This window comes from Camellia sinensis, chromosome 11, assembly GCF_055761805.1.
Source record: "Camellia sinensis isolate YWXY chromosome 11, ASM5576180v1, whole genome shotgun sequence".
In the NCBI taxonomy this organism is placed as follows: domain Eukaryota; kingdom Viridiplantae; phylum Streptophyta; class Magnoliopsida; order Ericales; family Theaceae; genus Camellia; species Camellia sinensis.
Genome location: NC_138971.1, coordinates 72837234 through 72862326, shown reverse-complemented (window position 1 = coordinate 72862326; position 25093 = coordinate 72837234). Strand labels below are relative to the sequence as shown.

Sequence of the window (25093 nt, the reverse complement as noted above, 5' to 3'; positions counted from 1 at the left end):
GCAATGGAGACAAAGGAGATTGGCTCTTTTCATCACTTCAAGTATGAAATGAACCAATCTTCCTTGTGTTCAATATAACGTCCGATTGAACACAATGCAATGCACATGTAACAAGCTTATATTGGCATGTTTTACTTGATTCAATTCTTGTTTACTCATTTTAAGTTACCAAACCATCCCTTCATTGATTTGTCCAAATGTGAAAGTCCTCTAATGGGAAAGATGGCCTCAGCCACAAGCACCTTGAGCATGAAAGAAGCCGCATGCTTTTGGTTAGTAGAAACCCTCAAGAGAAGGCTAAAATCATTAGGCATGAGAGCCTCAATTCCATGCTCAAGCTAACAAAGGGCTTAAGACTACTTTCAAAGCAAATGAAAGGGTGAAGCATGGGGGAAGATTGCAAAAATTCAGTGCTGATATGGCATGAGAAATAAGACTAGAACATGCAAACTCATGTACAACATGTTAAGAGCCAAAAACATTAAGGCTAGTGAAGGATACAACACTAGAGGCATGCAATACAATACTCAAATGACCAAACCAGCTCAAAACAGAGCTACAGCATGCCAAAATAGTGGCCAAAATGTGCTGAGATGGTAGCATGAAAAGCAAAAAAATGCATGCTCATGTATTGGCTCATAAACAAGGCATAAAGGCACAACTCTCAAAGCCATAAAAGAGTGGAATATGTGAGAGTGTGACTACACTATATACTCTGAAATTACATGCTAGATGATGCTATATCATGTAAATAACTCGAGAAAAGCATGCTAGAAGGCTCAAAATACAAAGCTAGTAAAGGCCAACTACACTATAGCTATACAAAGCAAAGCATATTTGACCAAGACCATCCAAATCAGAGTTAAAGCATGCTAAAGCATGAGAAAAAAAGTGCTGGAGCAAAGCTAACACATGCTAGAATGATGGACTAACTCATTCGGCATGTTAAGCTAGTAAGCAAAATTACACTACAAGTACCAAAATCAAGCAACAAGTGACCAATCCAGCCAAAACAAGAGTTAAAGCAAGTCAAAATAAGGCCTAAAACATGTTTGAACTAAGCTTCAAAAAGGGAGAAATATATGCTCACTTGTTAGGCCATCAACACATGCAAACAAGACAAGAGGAAGGGGGACCACCCCCTCCCATTTTGGACCTCAAAACCACCTTTCTACCACTAAAATTCCCCTAGAATTCAGTGGTCAAAAGGCCAAGAAAAGGTTGTTTCAAAAGCTTTGAGAGATGGCTCAAAAGCTTAACAAGCGAAGAGACAAGAAGGGTGGACCACCCTCAAACTCAAAAGAGGCTTAAACCACCATTTTTAGGACTGAAAAACAGAGTTTTCTTCAGTTCAAAACCAAGCCAAAAATAGTTTGCAAAGGTGGCAAAACAAGCATGCAAAACAAAACTTTAAAGGGACAAGTGCTTACCCTTGAAGCATAGCAGCAAAACAGGTGCAAATTTGAGCCAAAACCAGCTTTGAGAGCTCAAATAGGACCTCCAAGAACCTCAACAACAAGGTAGAGGTGTTTGGTCTAGGGTCTCCTTGCAAGAGTGTAGGAAATTCTCACTTCTAAGCACAATATAGGAAGAGAGAGAGGCTTCTAGAGAGAGAGGCTGAAATTTTGCTCACAAAATTAGAGAGAGAGAGAGAGATTTAGGAGAGGCTCTCAAACTTGCCAACCTCCCAATATATGAGATATAGCCTCCATATATAGCAAAAAGAAGAGCCTTGGTTGAAATATCTGCATACAGGACAGCTGGAGCAATGTGGAGATAGCTGGAGATAAAATATCTGCAAAAAAACTGTCTTTTTGCATCAATGGCCAGCATTGGATCACTGATCGCCGGCTTTCTCATCATTGTTGGCCGGCATGAGTCACCATTGGACAGTAGGGGGTCTGCATAGGTCATTCATGGCCGGCACATGGCCAAAAAATCTCATTTATGGCCAGCATTCTCCACCTCTGGTTGGCTAGAAAAATCTGCTTTTTGGGCCCGACTTCAACCGGACATAAATCCTTCATTTGGACTCCTTTGCATGTCATTCTTGAGCCTAAATTGAAGCCCTTGACATCTTCTTTCCAATGGTGAAAACCTCACATCAAAATTCCAACTGTGAAAAAAGTGATGCCTCTTTGAGTAACGACTGCTCAGTTTCGATCCTACCCAGATTCATGTCGAACTTCTTCTCTCCTCTCCCATCTTTTTCAACTCCAAACCCCTAAATAAGGTGTTTTGAAAGATTTTTCAAAGAGTTCACCTCTCTTTCATGCATTTCCACTTTGTCCTTGCTCGGTTTACCGAAAAGCGCAACATTTAACGAAATGCGAGCTTCGGAACATCATAGGAATTTTGTTTCAAAAATATTTTAAAAGAGAGGATTTTAAGGTCTAAAAACCATTCAAAATAATTTTGGTCCACAATGAGGTGTAAGGTTGGGCTGTGACTCTCCTCTTGCCGAAGAAATCGAATCTTTGCACTACGAAAACTTTCATCACCAAGTAAACAATCAGTAGCGCCCAAGTCTTAAGGGCGGTCAAAAATGGGGTGTCTATACTCACCGAAACTCCTATTTCCATTTTACACCCAAACCCTAGGTTTGTTCAATTGCCCCCAAATCCCACCATTGTTACACAAAGACAAATAACCAAGTTAAAAACCATATTAAAGTGTAGAAAATCCCTAGCTCAAGAAGAGAAGACCACGCAAAGCAAAGTAGAACCCTCAACAATGCTGAGACCATGTTCCAATCGAATCAAAATGAAGCTCTTGGAATACTCTAACTTTTCTTCAAAGACACTAGGGTAGAGAACCCAAAGGATCTAGGTCAAAATGTAGAAAAAGAGTATTTTAGAGAGAGAGAGAGTCAGGATCTAGGTTTTTGAAAAGTTTTAGAGAGAGAAAGGAATGAAAAAGTGAAATAAAATGTCACTTTCACGATCTGATATGCATACAATCCGCTCGAGCGGAAGAGTTGACGCTCGAGTGTCAAACACAATAAGTGGTTTCGCTCAAGTGCAATAAAAGCCGCGCAAGCTCCAAGACACAACGAACGCTCACCGCTCGAGCGTAAGAATTCGCTACTCAAGCATAGAAAACACACATCCAGAAGTTTTGCAAACAACAAACCAACGCTCGAGCACAGGAAAGGCCGCTCGAGCATAAGAAACGCCGCTCTAGTGAAGAAAACATTCTTCCAGTAGTTTTGTAGACCTGCAAAGTACTGAGAGTTTGTAAAGCCCGCTCAAGCGCAAAAAGTGCCACTCGAACGAAGGAGCAAAGATTGCAAAGCCCACTGTTTTGGAATGTTTTAACTCTATCTAGAGTTGGTTTGGTCAATTGAGCATTGTGTTACATGTTTATAGTGTTGTGATCTTCACTAGTTTGATGCTTTAGGCTCTTAAGCATCATTTGCATGAGTTGCTTGCATGATTTAGTGTCTTTTTGCACACCATATCAGCATTGAAAAGTCTGCAACCTCTCTCTATTCTTCACTTTTTACTTTGCTTTGAAAGTGGTCTTGAGCCCCTTGTTGGCTTGAATGTGGAATTGAGGCTCTCATGCTTAACGGTTTTAACCCTCTCTTGAGGGTTCCGGCTAACCAACAGCATGAGACCTCTTTCATGCTCAAGGTACTTGTGGCTTAAATCCTCTTTCCAATTAGAGGACTCTCACTTTGGGACTTAATCGGTTAAAGGACTAATCGGTAATCTAAAATGTGTAAACAAAATAAACCATGTAAAACTTGAGCAAGATAAGCATGTTGCATTGCATTGCATGTGTTTGGATCGGACGTTAATCCAAACACAAGAAAAATGGGACGTTTCATACTCAAAGTGATGAAACGTGCCACTTTTCTTGGTCACCATCACCCTTGATCATGCATGATAGGGTGGAGGTCCTTCGAGTCTTATTTGTGCATTCATTAAGCTTGTACAAGCTTGGTTTTCTAGCCATTACGCATTGAAAATGCTTGGTTGATGGCTTAAGAGCCAAGGGCTATACTCATTTGAGCTTGAGAAATGATAAGGAGGGTGGCAGTATACACATCCCTTGAAAAATGCATTGCTTTGCCTTTACTACTCTCTGTTGCAGCAAAAACAGAAGTCTGGAAAAAAGGGTGGCCGACCGGCCACCTGAAGTAGCCAACCGGCCAGTTAAGGTGGCCGACAGCCACTTTTTGTGGTCGACCGACCACTAGTCAATTTTTGTGCAAATATGTTCCTGTGTTAGAGCAGAGGCATTCTGGAAGTTGGTATGATGTTCAGAAATCACAGCAAATACAAACAGAGGCAACCGATGGCAAGGCGATGAATTTTTTGGAAGAAGCCAACCGAGCATGCATGTCTCCCTCGCCTTCGAGGCCATTTACTTGCTTTATTTAAATTGCTCTAGTTAGTTAGCATAGCTAATTGTTCAATTCAAGTGCTGTAATTAATAAGTTTAATTTGGTTTGTAATATTTTAGCTAGCTTAGAATAGTTAGCTAATTTATTTCAATTGTTGTAATTAATTAGCTAGAATAGTTAATTAGATGGTTTGTAATAATTAGCTTAGCTTAGTTTAGCTTAGCTTATTCATTCAGACCCTCCTTCCAGAGGGCGCAATGTTGTAATAAGTGTGCGTGCGTATGTGCATGTCTTCCAACCCCACATCTTTCTTCCTTTTATTTATCCGCTTTCGATGGTTAGTTTAGGGATCATTTTCAATTAGCATACCTTATGCTCGCATGTTTTCATCATTCATTTGTCTTACATGCACCTGGCTCGGTGCATCATTCAAACTACATCACAATTTCAATACACTTACTTGAATACGTGTTTAAAAGCATGTTGCCAAAGTGTTGCAAATGCCATGATTAGGTAGCTGGGCCTATTTAATTGCATTATTACATGTGTTGCATTGGGCATTTTAACATAGTTAGAATCATGCATATTTCTAACTAGCTTTTGTTTTGGCTTTGAGTACACTGTAAGTTTTTACACTTTACCATACTTGCATGAGTGCGAGTGTTGCCATGTTAGTCTATACTTGCTTGCGCGCGCGTCACATAGTAAAGTTAGCTGATAACCGGAATAAAAACACATGTGTTTATAAAACAACATATCATGCTTAGTAAAGGTCAATCCTTTGATCAGGTGAGCGGGGGTGCTCATTTCATGACCTTCTCCCCTCGTATCCAAGTTCCCGAGCCGAGGCAACTTTGGTGATGATGGACACGTGGCCTTTGGCACAAGTCAGGGTTTCCTAAAACAAAATATTTAGGTGGCGACTCTGTAATCTGGCAAAGCAGTCCAATTTGGCATTATTTGATTTAAAATCTGATTTTCCAAAATGATTTGCCAAATTGGACTCTTTGGTGTTTATCAGTTTCACATTGTACTTTGTGAAATTAGATTTAGAACTGTGACAGGAGTCCGAACTGTAGGACCAATGCGGGCCTCTCTGAAAGGGGGGGGCGCGAAGAAAGTCGAGCCTACATGTGGGTCTCCATCCGAAACAATCGTTACAGGGATCCCGTGCAACCTTACTATGTCCCTAATGTAAAGATTGGCAAGATAGTCTACAAATCGCTCACTTGCATAGCTATAAAGTGCGCCGACTTGGTCAGCCGATCAACTACCACCCAAATGGCATCAATACCCTGTTGAGTCCTTGGAAGGCCCACAACAAAATCCATTGTGACGTGCTCCTACTTCCATTCGGCTATAGGCAAGGGTTGCAACAAACCCACTAGCCTTTGATGCTCGGCCTTCACTTGCTGACAAGTAAGACATTTCGATACAAACACAGCTACATCCTTCTTCATACCTCTCCACCAAAACTGACGACTAAGGTCGTGATACATCTTTGTGCCTCTCGGATGCAACACAAGGCGTGAATGGTGAAACTCTCGGAGTACCTTCTCTCGGCAAGACTCCGGCACAAACAAGCAGTCACAGTATCTCACACTCTGATCGGGATATACAGTCAAGCCTCTTTTTACCGTTCCATTAGAAATCTTCTCTCGGAAGGATTCCACCTCCAAGTCACCCTTCTGTGTTTCTAACACTCAGCTCACAAGTGTAGGTTGTGCAACCACTGAAAATAAGGCTGCCGACTCAACAGACTTGCCCAGATGCAAGTCAAACTCACCAAGAGTACCCAACATTTCCCATTCTCGAATGGCGACACATGCCACACTACTAATAGACTTCCTACCCAAGGCATTGGCCACTACATTGGCCTTTCCAAGATGATAATGCAACTCAAAGTCATAGTCTTCTATGAACTCCATCCACCTCCTCTGCCTCAAATTCAAGTCCTTCTGAGTAAACAGATACTTCAGACTCTTATGATCAGAAAATACATCGAATTTCTCACCATATAGATAGTGCCTCCAAATCTTCAAGGCAAATATCACGGCTACTAACTATAGATCATGGGTAGGGTAATTCCTCTCATGTGTTTTCAACTGCCATTAGCCATATGCTACCACTTTCCCCTCTTACATCAATACACAGCCTAAACCTTCTCGTGAGACATCACAATATACCGAATAGCCCAAACCTCTCTTCGGAATAATCAAGAATGGAGCAGTGGTAAGTCTAACCTCGAGCTCTTGAAATGACTTTTCACAGGTCTCATTCCACACAAACTTAACTCCATTTCTCGTTAGTCTAGTTAACAGCGCTAATCTAGAGAAATCCTTCACAAATCTACGATAATACCCGGCCAACCCCAGGAAACTACGGATCTCAAAAGTATTCTTAGGTTGTGCCCACTCCTGTACTACCTCTATCTTGGATGAATTTACAGTCACCCCTTCACCGAATACCACATGGCCTAAGAACATAACTTCCCTCAGCCAGAATTCACATTTCCCAAACTTAGCATACAGCTTATGGATTCTAGGCAACTCAAGCACTACTCGTAAGTGTTCCTCGTGTTCTTCCTCAGAGGGTGAATAAATTAAGATGTCATCCACAAAGACGACCACAAAACGGTCTAGGAACTCACGGAATATCTGATTCATCAAATCCATAAACAAAGTCGGTGCATTAGTTAGCCCAAAAGGCATCACTAGAAACTCATAATGGCCATACCGCGTACAAAATGTCGTCTTCGGGATATCCTTCTCCCTTACCCTCAACTGATGATAACCCGATCTCAGGTCTATATTAGAGAAACAACAAGACCCCTTCAACTGATCAAACATACCATCTATACGAGGCACTGGGTACTTGTTCTTGACAGTTACCCGGTTCAACTTCTAGTAATCTATACAAAGTCGCAATGCTCTATCTTTCTTTTTAGCAAAGAGAGCTGGTGCACCCCAAGGTGAAGTACTAGGGCGGATAAAACCCTTATCTAACAATTCCTGGAGTTGAATCTTCAACTCACTCAATTCAGCAGGTGCAAATCTATATGGAGCCATAGAAATCGGTGCCGTGCCAGGCACTAAATCAATAGAGAACTCGATCTCTCGGTGAGGTGGCAAACTAGTAAGGTCCTCGGGAAAGACATTGGGGTATTCACAAACCACCCTTCGCAACTCAACCAAAACTTCATCACACTCACTATTCAAGAAACTAGCAAGGAGACAACTAAGTTCGCTCCGTCCACGCGGATCGTACACCGGTGATAAGACTCTAACCATCTGGTCCCCCAAGAAATAAAAGCAATCACTGCTCAAGGTACATACAGTAACCCTTTGACGGTAATAATCTATAAGAGCTCGGTATGACGATCACCAATCCATATCCAAAATAACATCAAAACTCGTCATATCAAGCAATACGAATGCAAATGGGAGTCAGCGACCGACAACCTCTATGTCACGCCCTGACACCCCTATTTCAAGATAACCTCACCACCAATAGGTGACTCTATACAAATAGGAGATGCTAATTGTGCCAACTCCAACCCCAAAACCGATACAAATGCAGATGAGATAAAAGAATGGGATGCACCCATATCAATCAACACATTAGCAACTGAATTGCAAAACAAGAAGATACCTCTCACTACCGAAGGTGCTGGTACAAAATCTGACTCGGTAACAGCATACACACGCCCTGTAGGTCTCTGCTCAACCTGCTCACCCCTCGAAGCATATGCCTGGGCAAAATCTCTTCAGATGCCCGCTTACCCACACTAATAACAAGTGGGCGGCTGCCTTCTCCCTTGACTCTGGCCCTGAGAACGAACCGAAGAAGATGCAGACCGTTGACTTCATTCCCTCTGCAGGCAAGCTAGAGACTTGTGGCCCAACTGACCACATTTGTAACAAGTAAAATATCCCAGACCACTCCTCCCAGAACCTGAAACTGGTACCGAAAAGGTGGACCTCGACTGAGCTTCCTCAGACGACTGAGGGTTAGAACCCCTCTGCCTCTTGTCGTCCCCCTAACTGTCCTGACTCTTCTTGGAGCCCCTCGTCCTCTCCTCCTTTGCCAGCATGATAGTCTGAAGATGGGTCGTCGTCTCCACAAGGCATCCATAATCTCTAATCATGGATCCAGCGACTCTAAACATAAGTTCGGTCCTCAGCCTCTTCTCAAACTCCAAACAGCGACGCTCCTCAGTCGCCACCAACTCAGGTGCAAACCTAGAGAGGCTAGGCTAGTGAATGTGGCTTCAAACTCAGCCACTGGTGTATTCAACTGCACCAGCTTGGAAAACTAGTCCCTCAACTTCTCTCTAACAGTGGGAGGCAAAAACTTGTCCTGGAAGGCGTCGACAAAAGCCTCCTAAGTCCCTCCAATGCATCCTAGTGCATACTTCCACCATTGACCCACGTCTCCCTTCAACTGGAAGGATGCCAATGTCACTTTCAAACCCCTGTCTTCAATGCGGAGCATCTCAAAAGACTTCACCATTTGCTCTAACCACTCATCCACTTTCAGTGCTTCCTTAGGATCGCCCAAAAACTCATCCAGATTCAATCGGAAAAACTCCCTCTTCAGAAAAGATGGCCCTGCCTTAGCAACCTAGGCCTGGACTTGATTCTCAGCTCTGAGAATGTCCATAGATTCCCACAAAGCTCCAGCTATTTCACGAGCTAAGGCGCCCACAGTCTGTTAACCTACTGGCTTGGCCACGTTGGCCTGACCAACCCCTTCTTCCTATGCCGAAATTTCATCTGGTATTGGCATCTCGTGCCTCCTAGGCCTGCCAAGCCTACTACCACGACCATGCCCTGACATCCTAATAAAGGTAACAAAAGATTAGAACATTCACAAATGTGTCGAAGCTAACTCACTCGCGTCCTAGTGCTATGGACAACAATAAATCACTCCACATAAGCATGTAATCACATAAACACATACGAATTTCCTTCCGAGTTAATGACCGTCCTGCGACATTGCTAGAGTTCCAATTAGAAACAGCAGTGATCAAGTGCTCTTCTAATAGGACTTCCAGAAACTCGTAGACCCAATCAACATCTTAAGAACTAAATCCCATACCCATATAGTCATATAAACATGTTATCACACAACATTACTAGCATACAAACATCTCTGTAAAACAAGACAAACCCATTGTGGTACTAACCACTTCCCACGTACCTAAAATATTCAAACCCCATACACTCTAATACCAAATTGTCAGGTCCCCAAAATATAACCATAAATTCAACCAAAATAAATATAATTAACTACATGAGTCAGGATGTAATGTCCTTTCATTTCATAGGATTAATAGTACAAAAGAGTTCAACATAAAATAAATTCCCTATGGACTTACACCTTTCCAAGTTTTGGCTTGGTTACAACAAAAGTGAGACAAACTCATACAATTAAAGCCCTAGGCTATACAAAAATGAAACAGAACAAAGAAGCTCTTGCTTCTTGAAAGCCCCCTCCAATGCTATTGTCTTGGTGGAGGCATGCCATCAATAACTGAAAATGTTTTTCCCTCGATAGGGTGAGCCACAGCCCAGCAGAAATAATCTAACACAATATATGAGGTTTAACAAAGATTTAAGTACAATGTGCACATACAATGCCAGGGATAAAACATTCTCATTTTTATATAGTTATAGAATACCAAGTCCATATTTCATTTCATTTTCCTTCAATTCATTTCAATACATGAGCCAATTTCATTATTTTTCAATAACTCAAATGAGACTACAACTTAATGGTTCTACAATCACACCATTAACACACAAACACTTCAATCTGCCATTTTACGAAAATTTCGTCCACGGTATCTGTCATGACCCGAACCCGCCCCTATGGGTTAAGGACATAACCGGCCATATCAAGGGATTACCTACGGCCTCAAACCAAACCAGACGTAACTCATCAGAGTAAAAGAGCCAAACGGAAGCAATTTCAAACTTTTGTCCATAGAGCTGTGCTTACATGGCACGTCATAACAATCCATATGCACATATGTTAATAACTCACATCTCAGAATATACTATAACATAAAGTTTTGTACATACAGGATCATTCAAGTCTAAGTCAGCCAATCAAAACTACATACAATCGCAATTCGAAGTTCTCGCCATCATAACAAAATATAACAAAGCAACAAAATGGCGAAAACAAGTCTCGTGCGTGAGACATATGGGCTGACTCTTCAAAACCTTGACTGTTTCTCACAAACTTCACTGAGGCTGGGTTTGGATCTCTCTTGACTCACCTACAAACACACGAATGAGCGTGAGTGAAAGCCTAGTGAATAATATCAAATGAAGAAGATATATAAACAGGATATAGAACGACATGCACCAAACGGCCTTCGGCCCAATTCATATTTCTATCAGGCATATATATATAAATATGTATAGGTCAAGTGACTGCAATTCCAAACACATCAAACGGCCTTGGGCCCAATCATTTGTGTTATACGGCCTTTGGCCCATCCACTCATGTCATACGACCTCTGGCCCATCTATTCATGTCATACGGCCTCTGGCCCATTCATTCATGTCAGACTATCATTTGAGTCAGACTATCATTCATGTCAGACTGGCCTTTGGCCCATTCATTCTTTCGTTCATGTTAGACTGGCCTTTGGCCCATTCATTCTTTCGTTCATGTCAGACTGGCCTTTGGCCCATTTATTCTTTCATTCATGTCAAACTGGCCTTTGGCCTATTAATTCTCTCATTCATATCAGACTGGCCTTTGGCCCATTAATTCTCTCATTCATGTCAGACTGGCCTTTGGCCCATTCATTCTCTCATTCCTATCAGACTGGCCTTTGGCCCATTTATTCTCTCATTCATGTCAGACTGCCCTTTGGCTCATTCATTCTCTCATTCCTGTCAGATTGGCCTTTGGCCCATTCATTCTTTCATTCATGTCAGACTGGCCTTTGGCCCATTTATTCTCTCATTCCTGTCAGACTGGCCTTTGGCCCATTCATTCTTTCATTCATGTCAGACTGGCCTTTGGCCCATTCATTCTTTTAGCATAGCAACCATTTGTCCACTATTCAAATTAACGAACTTGTAATACTTACATAGACGTGAGCAATTGGACAAATAACATACATCAGATATCTTTATTAAGATATTACTCACAGTGTTCTGCCGGTGGATTCACCCTCGAGCTCGACCCTACACATTACATAACACATATGGGTCACAAATAATTCAATCCGTTCTTAATTCATGCATTCCTCTTAGGCCTCTTTCTTATCCTTTTAATTCATTCATAATGCTCAATGCATGCCTAAGAGTGCTTAGAAATGAAAGAGAACGGAAAACGAAACACAAAACACATTTACAAAATTTCAGAAACGGGGGTCCCCGCTCGAGCGTGGACTTTCCCGCTCGAGCGGACCCATTAGGTCTGCAAAAGTGCTGGTTGCCTCATTTTCACGCTCGAGCGTGAATTCGGACACTCGAGCTGAAGGTCACTCTACATAGCACCCAGCTCGAGCGTGTACTTCCCCACTCCAGCAGACATCCAGATCTGCAAAATATACTGGGAGCTCGTAATTTACGCTCGAGCGGCGGTTTTACCGCTCGAGCGGACTTCAAGAATTCTGGGTTTTTCAGGACTTGTTCTTGAGCTCAAATTCGACCTCCAAATGTCCAAAACCCATAATTTTGGTTCTCAAACATGCAAATACATTATACATCATGAGTATGCAAGCAAGATGAGGTCAATTGCTCAAAATCATGGTCACATTCTCAAATTATTCAACACTTCTTTTGTATATTTCAAACTCATGCCTTCAAATCTCACGTAAGCTCCATATTCCCAACAACCAAACATGCATGTAAATTTTTAACCTCAATTCCCTTTCAAATAGCGCCAATGATGCTCATAATCATGAAAATCAACAAAACTATACTTGTATGTATGTTTCAATGCTCATATTCCCACATTCATCTTATTACATGCTTGATTATGCCAAATCATGGTAATTCTATGCATGCATGTACACATTTGCCTCAAATTCATCACTTATAACACAATTCTTGTTCTTGATCATCATTCAACTTTGAATTCACAAAGTAACAAACTAAAATCCATGAATTTACTCACCTAGAGGCTCAAATCTTCCAAACTATGGTTAATTCTTGAGTGTAGCTTCAAGATCACCAAGCTCCTTAGCCAAATCTCTATCTTGAGCTCCCTCTCTCTCTAAATTCGGTCCCTCTCTCTCTCTCTAGAGTATAATTTCAGATGTTGAGCTCAAAAGAAACAAAATGAGAGTGTATAATGGCCCTTATATAGCCTCTCTTAGTCCTATTTGATTATGGCCAATTAATGGCACTTAATTAATCGTTCTGAATCTAATTATTTTGATCCGAATCAATTTTCAATTAAATTTCACCGTAGGCTCTAAAAATTACGCTAATCACAATGGCGTAATCAATTTCGGGTTTTGTGGCCGATAAGACCTTTCAATTTAATTTCTAAAGCAGAAAATTAAACAGATTTTCCTACAGTGAACAGATAGAAATTCAAAACTACATATAATCATGCAATTAACACCCAAATTCACATTAAGCACCCAATTACAAACATAATCATGATTAATTAACATAGTATATGACATGATTATCACAAGATCGGCACCCATGTATAAGTTTCGGGACTCACCCAAGACACTCCGGCCAACTTAATTATAATGGAGTCCATCCCCTTTCTCCTCCCAAACAATCATACATATACAACGTATTTAAAAACATAATCACACATGGAGTACATCCTCATTCTCCTCCCAAACAATCATACATATACAGTGTATTTAAAACATGATCATATTCAATGATAATCAACCGTGATTAGTTTTAATTCACCTAATCCTCATGCAATTTCTACAACAATCATAGTTATCCTCCACCGATAGCCCAATACAGTTATTTCTAAACAAATATTTCATCTCAAGACATATAATTTATTCAAAATTTCAAAAGATGAGACGTATCATCTACTCAATCCCATCATGTATTTCAACACTCATCAAATTTCATGTTTACAATACCAATTTTATTTATTTGTACAAAATAAATACCACAATCATTTTAGGGCAAACCTCCTATCATCTCAACTCTCAACCAAGTTTGAAAATCAAGAGTTTTGTTACCGTACAACATCATTTTCAAACCCCACAATCATTTATCTCTCGCTCACTAAAATCCCTCTTTCCATTTTACACCCATACCCTAGTTTTGTTCACATTACCCCCAAATCCCACCATTGTTACGGAAAGACAAATGACCAATTTAAAAACCTTATTAAAGTGTAGAAAATCCCTACCTCAAGAAGAGAAGACCAAGCTAAGCAAAGTAGAACCCTCAACAACGCCGAGACCAAGTTCCAATCAGATCAAAATGAAGCTCTTGGAATGCTCTGCCTTTTCTTCAAAGACACTAGGGTAGAGAACCCAAAGGATCTAGGTCAAAATGTAGAGAGAGAGAGAGAGAGAGAGAGAGAGAGAGAGTATTTTAGAGAGAGAGAGAGTCAAGATCTAGATTTTTGGAAAGTTTTAGAGAGAGAGAGGAATGAAAAAGTGACATAAAATGTCACTTTCGTGATCTGATATACGCACAGTCCGCTTGAGCGGAAGAGTTGACCCTCGAGCATTAGACACGATAAGTGGTTCTGCTCGAGCGCAATAAAGGCCGCTCGAGCACCAAAACACAACGAACGCTCACTGCTCAAGCGCAAGAATTCGTCGTTCGAGCGTAGAAAACACACTTCTAGAAGTTTTACAGACAACAAACCAACGCTCGAACGCAGGAAAGGCCGCTCGAGCGCCCACCTGCTTAGGCGTAGGAAATGCCGCTCGAGTGTAGAAAACATTCTGCCAGTAATTTTGCAGACCTGGAAAATACTGAGAGTTCGCAAAGTCCGCTCGAGCGCGAAAAGTGCCGCTCGAGCGGAGGAGCAAAGATTGCAAAGCCCGCTCAATTGCACGAATGGCCGCTCAAGTGGAGAAGCAAATATATAGGGAACAAAGGTTTGGAAAAACAAGCAACCAAGCTGTTCCAAATGCACAAGTACAATCCAATAACCAAAATAGAGGGGAGACAAGGGAAACAAGATATGAATCACCATTCAAAACCATACAAACTCGAGTCTGGATTACAACAAGTAATGGGTCAAAACCGAAATCGCTATAGGGCTTAAGCAAAAGCAAATAAATTAACAGAACATCCATTGAGCAAAGCTTATATGCCTGAATTTAGACATCATGCCAAATACTGAAAGTTTGCATACACAGTTCATACATACAAGGACGATTCATGTAGATGTATACAAGGAGTCAACAACTCAAAGTTATATGCTCACGAAGTGTCCAAACAAAAGTCACCAAAAGACTTAACAAAATTTGTCATCATAGAAGATCTCCAAAAAGACAAACGGCTTTATTTTGGAGGCTTATCAAAGCAGGTCCACTAAAAATGACTCCTAAAGCTGACCTAAGGCTGGCCTCTGGGTTGATCACCTGCATATATATATATATATACGGAGTGAGTGAGGCTTAGTGAGTAATAATAATATAAGGTGGTTAAAATGAATGAGCATATGTCTTGAGAAATATAGATATATAACTTATACATTTATTATTCATGATCACATTCCTGAATGGCCTCGGGCCCACATAAGACAGAAAGACCTTGGGCCCAGCATAATACGGAACGGTCTTAGGCCCAACGTAGTAAAAACTATTCTGAACGACCTTAGGTCCAAACATTTCTTATCATAGAGTAGATGGAACATCGACGTGTCTCCATCTCCCATATAGAGCGGAACAAACTTGGGCCCATAATTCACAAGCGATCCATATCAAACATAACGGCCTCAAGCCCATCATATATAACAGAAACAGAACGACCTCGAGTCCATTTCATATGCCATTGTGGTCAAATGTTCAATCAGCTCAAACAAAACACAACTTGTATAAAGTATGTCATTCAAGATAAAAAATACATAAGTCATAACATATCGTTACACTGCTATTACTCAGAGTGACTTTGGTCATGCAGTGGTCCCTTCTGACGATTGACCTATACATTACACACATACAAACTTGATAAGCAATTCATTCTTTTCTTAGCCTATTTTCTTAACCTTTCCTTTATTTATTCAATTTTCTATTTCATTTAATTTCTATTTCTCTTTAAGCAGTTCAAAGGGTTTAAACACGCTCCTCAACAGATTCAGAGGGTCAAAAAGGTGAGCGAAGTTTAATAGTTTTTTCCCCATGTTTTCCGCATGTGCAACCCACACGTGCCTTTATTTCAGAATTGATGCTTTGAATTGCCCTGTTTTCCGCACATGCGGCTGTGAGCCCCGCACGTGCGGTTCTTGCCCTGTTTGTGCAGTCTGAAGATTATTCAATATTCAAGTTCCCAAACTCATTTCTAAGGTTCAATTTCAAGAAAATTCACTTCAAAAACATGATATATGAACATACTAAGAATGACAATCAAGCTCAATTAGATCATAACTTACTTTAATCCCAAATAGAAAACCCTAACTTCCATAGTTCCTTCATTTTCTTTATCTTTTCATGTTGTAAATGCTTGCATATGCTTTCATGAGTTCAAATCATGCAAAGACTCAAGATTAGAAAGCAATTTCTCATAATCTAACTCAAGACAAACCCAAAATAAAATAATCAACCCTTTAATTAGACAAGCCCAAGGATTCCATGTTTATTTTCATGAGATTTGTTTAGTTAAGATCATAATCCAAAAACCCTAACTTTTATGACTGTCAAAGCTTCATCTTAAGTCTTGATTTTAACCAATTAAAGAAATATTTAAAGTATTTTAGTTGATTTACACTTACCTTGAGCTAATTCTTTGAATTCCCCTTTTTAATTTCTTCAATCTCCAAGCTTTAGGTTGAAATTCCTCTTTTCTCTCTCTTTTCTTCCTCTAGCTCTCCTCCAGGAGATATTTTTGTGTCAGATTCTAAGTTTTAACACTAAGGTTCATGTATATATATCCCTTGTCTAACTAAGGATTAGTTTATTTGAGCCTAACTTAAGCTTAACTAAGGGTTTAGCCTAATTAAATCTAATTAATTCGTTATAAATCAAATTTTTACAACACTTCATATTATGTTCTAAAAATAATACTAATCATAACTATGTGGTCGGTTTTGATTTCTGAAGTCTCTAAGGTCTTTAATTTTCAGATTAAAGGGTATAATTACAAAAGATTTTTCTACAGTCGACAAATATAGTTCCATAATCAAGTAATTCACACAATTAAACATATAATTTCACATCAAGCATATAATCACACATATAGTTAAAAACTTAAAGCATATGAGAGGGTCGGGTTGTCACACTAACCGTCGCAAAAGATTTAAAAATCTGTTGCCAGAAAATAGCGACGCTTTTGTCATGCCTCATCCATCGCTCATCCATTGCTAATACTTTTTACAACGATATTTTATTTTATTTACTTTTAACGATGGTTTTTATCCGTCGTTAAAAGTCTCGTTTTTTGTAGTGAACTGAGCTATGGCTGATCTGTATGAATCTCTAAACAAAAATGGTCATTCAAAAATACTGAAAAGAATCCTTATGGCTAACAAATGTTAAAATTTGATACACAATCAAGTCTGGGGAAATTACCACATTATCTAGGAACATTGTTAGTACTTGAGAGATGAATCAACTAATATCTATTCTTGTAAAATCGAGGATAGTATTACTTAACTTGATTGTATCGTCGACTGATAGGACACTCGATGCTAAGATCAATGATTTTTTCTCGGCAGAACATTAGAAAATACTCAATGCTACAAATAATGAAAGTTATATAATAAATTTTACAACATGCACATCTCAATTCATGGAGTGTACTCTATATAAAAGTGTTGCCGCCTCCTTTATTTTTCCATCTAGGAGAGGAGAGAGAGAGTGAATGAGATAAGAAAGAAGAGGGAGAAAGAAAACATGAAAATTGAGGGACAGTTAGAGTAGGCACGTGAGAGGAAAGAAAGATTCCTTCATTTTGTAGTTTTCCATCTCTACCGAAATTCGAAAGCATTTCTCACTGACCCGTAAATAAAAGCCCCAAAACACTAGTAGGATGTAATTTTCTAAGGTGAACTTGAGTGGGTTGAAAAGTTATCCAAGTTTAATTTGCATTTTGCTGAGAGTTGCTCAAACCCATTCAAACTCGAATTGTAGCTTGAGATTATTTGTCCAAACTGGACCTGAGTTAGGCCTGAATTGTCTAAATTACATATAACTTTAATTTTTATTTTTGTGCAACTAATTTATTTTTTTTTAATTTTTTTTTATTTTGTTTTCAATTAGACTCTACTAACATTTTTTTTCTTTTTCATAAAATTATTAATAATATCAAATTAAATGATTTATATAATGTGAGAGATATAAGAATTGAAGAACGATGTGTCACTACAGCGGTTTTTATAATTTCTAGGCGAAAAAAAACGTAAAGTTTTGTGTCGTGTTACTTGTGTATGTAATTATATTCAATATGATCTAACGATCTAAATTACTTTAACATTATTCAATAACTAATGATTCATATATATCTATTTAATATTTTTGTAATTCGAATTTCAAGTAACTCTTGTTGTTTGGTATTTTTGCCCAAACTTGCCAAAATTTAATTGAAAATTTTATTCAAACCAGCACCGAATTCAAAAATATTTTGCCTAAGCCTTAAAAAAATTCAACTTGAGCTTGGGTTGCTCAGGTTCAAACCCCACAAGTTGAACCTCTATAATTTTTCCATCATTTTATATTCTAGATAAAACTCCTGGAAATAGAGTCTGTTTTTTAGTGCGTAAATAATACATGCATTTTGATTGGTGTGGAATAGTATAGGGGCCGCATTATACTTCTTAGATATAGGATTCACATAAATTAATTATATTTTGTATATTATTCACACACTAAAAAGATGTCACTACAACATTTTTTTTAATTTAATGACATTTGAAAGTGTCACAAAACTATTCTTCTAATGACATTTTTTAGTCTTGTGACATTTTAAACAAGTTTCATTTATACCCTTGCCACGGTAGATACTAGTGGCACCTCAATAACACTTGCAAGTGTCATTACGCCATTATGGCTAAAAATTTTCAATGACATTTTGATGTCATGATAGATACTATTTGTGACATTATCAAGTGTCATTAAAAAAAGACTGAGTGGCACTTCAATGACACTTGTAAGTGTCATTACACCATCAAGGCTAAGAACTTTCGGTGACACTTTAATGTCATGGTAGACACTATTCGTGATGCTACCAAGTGCCATTAAAAAAAACTTATAATCTAAAAAATATCATTATATGAATTTTTAATGGCACTTATTATGCCACAATTAATATTTTTAACAACTTCATAAATGTCACTAAATCCAATTCATTTGTGCCATTAAATGGATATGAGTGCCCTTGGAACTTATTCTAGTGACACTTTACAAAGCTATTACTACTACTACAAAATGCCACTTATATGTTCATTTCATTGACACTTTTAAAAGCCACAACGAAGCATGCGTAAACGTCTGTAAAAATTGAATCGACTTTATAAACAATTAAATATTAATTGTCACATCCTATATTATTTTGACATTCATTCATCCTGTAATATTTTCATAATAATAAACAAATATTATCACCATAGGACCATCATATCAAAAACAAAACAAAAAAAATTCAAATCACAATTAATTTTTTATCTAAAAATATAGATTTATTTATATTGCAATACAAATCATAATCAAAATTATGAAATATTCTACCATACTAACGAAGTTACGACAAAAAAAATTTAAAAGAAAATTATTCCAACCATAAGTTCTGAAAAGCCATCGTCATATCCATCTTCCAGAGAGACAAATTATCAAAACAAATTCACTTCTCAAATTCTCAACCTCACTTGTATAAATATTCTCGGCTAACACCCATAACTTGCAAAATTTGCATCAAAAAGATGAACATATAAAAGTAATTGAAACTATATTAAGTTAATATAAATTTGTTAATGAAATTAATATTTACGTAAGAAATATATCACAAATAAAGCAGGCCAAGCAACATGAGCTCCAATAGCTTGTCCAATTGTTTTGACAAGTCCATATGATCGGATCAAGCTCTCATTAGGTTTGACTGGCACTTGAACATGTACCTCCCAATAGTCAGGTCCTAGTTTTTCCCCTTCTATTTCTTTAGATGGGTCTATGCTTTTAAGTACTCCGATTGCAACTGTTTCTGTTGGCCTAATGATACTTTTTAGAACAACTATATCTTCAACATGTAAATCAAGATTTAACTACTCAAGTAATTATACATTTACAATTAATAAATAATATTTAAAAAATAAATTAGTATAAAATGCCAGAGTAAAAATTATCACAACTGAAAGTGATATGCATTTCTCTAGTAGATAAGCAAGCCACATGATTTAATGCATCCAAACAACAGCCACAACATACCACATAATTGTACACCAACTCAGATTTTTCCCCCTTTTGTTCTCTTTTGGAGTGGTTATTAAATTATCACTACTGCCATAAAAAAATTTCCACCACAGATGGAAACTAAAGCAGAAGGAAAATCATCAATTGTGAATGAGATAATGAGAAGACATATAAACACGTCATTTAGTCTTTCAGTCAACATGGTGTTAATAGGACTGAATGGTACTTTAGTGGGAAATTGTTCCCTATTATCAATCCTGCAACATGTAAAAACACTCCCTAAACCCACAAACATTTCTCTCAACCAACTTAACCCAGAAACCAATGATAGAAACCAAAGACAAAATGCATTAATGCAACTTCTCAGAATCATCTAAGATCACTGAATTTCAGAATTCCATTACATGAAATCGTACTTGCTTCCTCAAATACCTGTTGGGATATGTAGCAAATTATCCCAAACCAACTCCGATACTAAACAAGATGAAGTAATTGACCAATTTGATCTTGATGGGATAAATTTCCAAGAAGACGAAGCAAATGTGCTCAGCCTCATATGTTTAATCAATGATTGAATAAAAACAGCAAATTGATTTCAACATAAATGGAGGGGGGGGGGGGGAAAAATGAATAAAAAAGGCAACATATTTTTAGAGAAAAACAAATGCTTCTATGAATGACCCAATCATATTCCGTCAAACTAATAATACAAATATGTATAATTATTGTGTTCATGAAACAACTAATAAAGCAACTGAGATAAGCAAGTGCTGATGCCTGAAGAAAATGGTAAAAGAGCTGATACAGTTCTCAGTCCAAGAAATAAGAATGTAACAAAAAAAAAAAAAAATCCCACTAAAAAGCCCATAAAATTAAAGAAAACAAAAAGAACCAAAATTTTAATAACTTAACCAAAATTTTTCACACACCTCTTCTGAAAAGAACCTTTTTACTTTTCTTCCTTGAAACTTGAGAAGAGGACCATGCAACTTTTCCATCTGTAACCTCAAATTCAAGCTTTTCTCTAACAGAACTAATATTTTGTCCTTCTGTCCCTCAACAGGCTTCCTTAGTGTCATCTAAATTATGGTTACCACTATTATCAACTTCTAACTTATTTCCATGAAGCTTTCTTCCCTTTCTAGCTTCTGCAGTACCAACAACTTCAGTTTTCATCAAAAAATTCTCTCCCTAGCAAAATCTCTATTGTCAGCTTCCATGCTTCCTGAGTTCATAAGTATGAATGGGAAGCAAGAAAACAGGAAGTAGAGTGAGCTTTAGACCTGGTAACCATAGGATGATTCTACCACTGCCACTGTTAGTTACTCTGTTTCACCAAACTAAACCAGTGGTACTAGAATTCAAACTGCTGCAATATCCTAGTGAACAAAGGCTACTGTGACATGTATGCTCTGGTTTGCATAATCAGTGTGGCAACTATTTGTGGGAGCTATTTCTGGACAAATTTGATTTTGTCCTATCATAGGAAAAAGAAAAATACTAATTTAGCTCTGCTTTGATGACTGGTCTATCAACCTTCTCAGGACTGAATGCTTCATTTTCTCTTCTATTTTTTCTGGTTTTGGAAGAGTCATTGAATACCTTCATTTCTTTCAGTGTTCTGTGTTTTAAGTCCCAGAATATCCATGGTTAGTACATTATGATACCCCAAATCCAGTAGTTAGTATGCAGCATATCTTCCTAAAGTGTTTTTTTTATTAATTTTTTAATTTTTTATTATTATTTGGAGAGAGTATAAACATGTAATTAGATAAGCTGGATTCAAAACCTATCAAAGGTATCCTGTATATTCGTAATTTTCATAGCCACCATGGTGATTATTTTAAGGAGGACAAATCTCTTGGGACAACTGTTTTGGCATTTTTGGAACAAATGAGAAATAAACAAATTTTGTTATGCTTTGAATGCTTTTTCTTTCAATTGAACTTTATATAGTTTGCTTTCTCAGATCTTCTCTTTATTACCCCTTCCCATTTTACAGTTTTGTTGGAGGTGTCATTGAGTACCTATACATCTTTTCATATGTTGGAAATAAGTTTAACTCAGATTACTTTGGTGTCTCAAAAGGTAGTACAAATATGTTAGAACTTTTCATATTTTCATGGTTCTCTCCGGAAAGAAATTACATCATTGATCAAGATAATTTTATAATGTCGACACCAAATATGAATACCATGGATAAGCATGGATGTATTTGCCAGGGGAAAAATCTTTAGGAGGTGATAGATTTAGACATTGATTGTGTAAACTCACATTCATATAATCTAGTTCTTACACAATGAAATAAATAAATCTAATCTATATTTCATCTAGATTGATTATAATCATGGGTGGAGCTATTTATCAAAAAAATAAAATAATCATGGGTGGAGCTACAGTATCAATAGTGGTGTCAAGGGACACCACTCTCTTGAATTTCTTTTTAAGCAAATGTAAAACTTTACCCAGAAGGACTAGTCTTACAGTGAAGAATAGATGTAATAATCAAAATTTACAATATATATATATATATATAGATATTATGTACCACATTAGTCAAGACTTGGGAATTAAATTCAATAAAATATTTCAATCACAAAAATTAACAAACAAACAAGAATATCATCAAATTAGGATTACAATTGGATTTAGGAAGACCTGAGAGGTCCATGACTACGACGGAGACTCTGATTTTTTTTTTTTTTTAATTTTATTTGATTTTTTAAGCGAGCTGTCTAGAAGAGGGAAAGTTCTTGCCTCTTCTTACAAATGTGTTGGATTAGAGAGAGAGAGAGAGAGACATGTTTGAAAGCATGTGTCAACAATTGCCATTACAAATTTATACCCGTGACATTTTAAACAAGTGCCATTTATACCATGTGTCAACAATTCATTTTTCCTAAATTTGTAATTACAATTTATATTAACCACACAATAAAAAGGTGTGAACAATTTTATTTTTTTCCGAAACATGATTACAAGTCCGATTGCATTTACTAATATAAAGCTAGTAGCCTAGTGCTATGGTGTATCATTGACATAAAAGAATTACAGACAATGTATTTATGATATTTATCACATTAATTACGTCTGCAGATTTGATCATCAGAGAACACATGACTCTATACAAATGTTGATTGATACATCATTTTATGTGTGTATATATATATATTGATGAAAAAACACGAGATTTATTACATTGCACATTCGATAATAAGCTATACTCGATAATAAGTTATGCAGTAAAATATATAGAAATAAAAATAGAACTCTTTTAAAAAGAGCCTACATATAAAGAAAAATCAATCTCCATGAAAGAAGGAAATCTCTCTACAAAGAACATTATTGCAACACAAAAAGATAAAGTAAAAATAAAATAAATAAAATATCAACACAACAATTACCACCAAACAAATACTACTAATCACCCTCACGATCCGTTCGTTATTGCAATGGTAGCTATGGGACCTTCATTACCGCTTTGACGTTATAAAATAAAATATTATGGATCTAAGGCGGTCGCTTGACTTATAAAAACTTGTTTATCATCGTCAAATCTTAGTCATGAATCTAATTGAGATTATACTGAATGTAATGTTGTAATAATTTTTTATTTTTATCATCTTATTTTATTATCTAATATGTTAGTTTAGTTGTCAATCATATATTAGAGTTATATTTGAGTAGTGAGATTTATTACATTAATATTGTGTTGATAAGGATAATATCATACAAAAATATGATAAATATAACTAGTATTATTATTTAATTTAGCATTTAAATTATCATTACTTCATTAATTTAAGGAAAAATTGGTGAAAAGCCCATCCCAAAGGGGTATAAGACAAATTGTGTCCTTTTAACCCAACAGATTAGAGTCTGAGCCTAATGATCCAAAAGATTCAGAAATAGATTTATGACCCCAGTGACCTTAATTTAATAGATTTCATAATTTATATATATTTTTAATATAATAATGACTACTCATATAACATATTAAATTTGATATAAAAAAATAGGAAAAGATTATGGTACACACCCTCTCAAATGGTGTGTACCATATGCAGCTTATAACTAAAAAAAACAATTGACATAATTTCATACTTTTTGAGTAAAAAAAAAAAGGGAAAAAAAGTCATAACCAAACACTACATGAGGCATAACCAAAAATCTCATAAGTCATAACTAAAATGTTGTCTTAATTAAAAAAGAAATTGGTAATAACTAAAAATAAAAATGATATAACAAGGAATGCATATGATATATCCCTTTCAAGGAGGTATATAGTAGAATTTCCCAAAAAAGTAATAATTCTAAAATTTATTGATTCATAGAATAACTACAAAAAGACAAATAGAATAAAGAAAAAATTACCTATCAGTGGTACTATTAGAAAATTATTACATATTCTTGAAAAAGTTTATAATTTTAATCATTAATATGCATAAAATTTATCATTTATTTATAATCTTTTTAAAAAAATCTACACATAATTAAAATTTCTCCTAAAATAAAAGTAACTGATAGAACCTATAGAGGGACAAAGTGGAGTTAGACTATTGTTAGGTCCCATTTGATTTCAAAGATATATTGGAGGAATTAATAGTGAGAAGATTAATAGTGAGAGAATTGTTAGTGAGAGAATTGATAGTGAGGGAATTAAGTAAAATTCTGTTTGTTTTGATGATAGTTATTAGTGTGGGGATTGTTAAATTGTTTTTATATAAAATAAATGTAAAATAATAAAATAAATAAAACCATGGTTTTTACTCAACAAAAAATACAAAACATTAAACATTAATGTTCAAAATGTGCTGCCCAACAAGTAAAAATAATAATAATAAAAAAATTTGCACTTGGCCGGTTCAGTGGCCAGACATCCGACTGGATGATCAGTAACACCCTAAGCCAAATGGACTATTTTCTATTACCATCTCCCAGCTCAGACTCCTAATCCGTTCACCCAAGGCCTTCCGTAGTCCGAAGGGGACTATGAATCCAGAGCTCACTTTGCAAAATAAACATGATATTATTTTATTGTAATCCCCACTAACAATTCACCACGAGCTGCTATAACCGGAAACAAATGGGCCCAAGTGATAATATGGATGAATGTGATGGTTGTATTAACAAGTGAGGAGAGAAAAAGTGAAAAGTAAGAGATTAGAAAAGAAATGGATAGGGAGACTGATGCGTAGTGCCTGCAC

The 25093-nt window shown here is 37.0% G+C and overlaps 1 long non-coding RNA gene across 12 annotated transcripts in view; it reads right to left on the bottom strand.

Moving 5' to 3' along the window:
• The window catches only part of LOC114281263 (uncharacterized), an 89590-nt gene that overhangs the window by 42422 nt on the left and 22075 nt on the right, over nucleotides 1–25093 (bottom strand). For 2 of the 12 annotated variants that reach the window (XR_014344065.1, XR_014344064.1), the window contains one exon: nucleotides 10316–10637. The exons of 2 other annotated variants lie outside the window; for them this stretch is intronic. This is a non-coding gene — a long non-coding RNA (uncharacterized LOC114281263). Of the gene's footprint in view, nucleotides 1–10315; nucleotides 10638–11523; nucleotides 11560–11591; nucleotides 14910–15281; nucleotides 15791–17682; nucleotides 19678–25093 lie in introns of those variants that run through there. 8 more of the 12 variants (XR_014344063.1, XR_014344069.1, XR_014344067.1 and 5 more) reach the window with 5 other exon arrangements.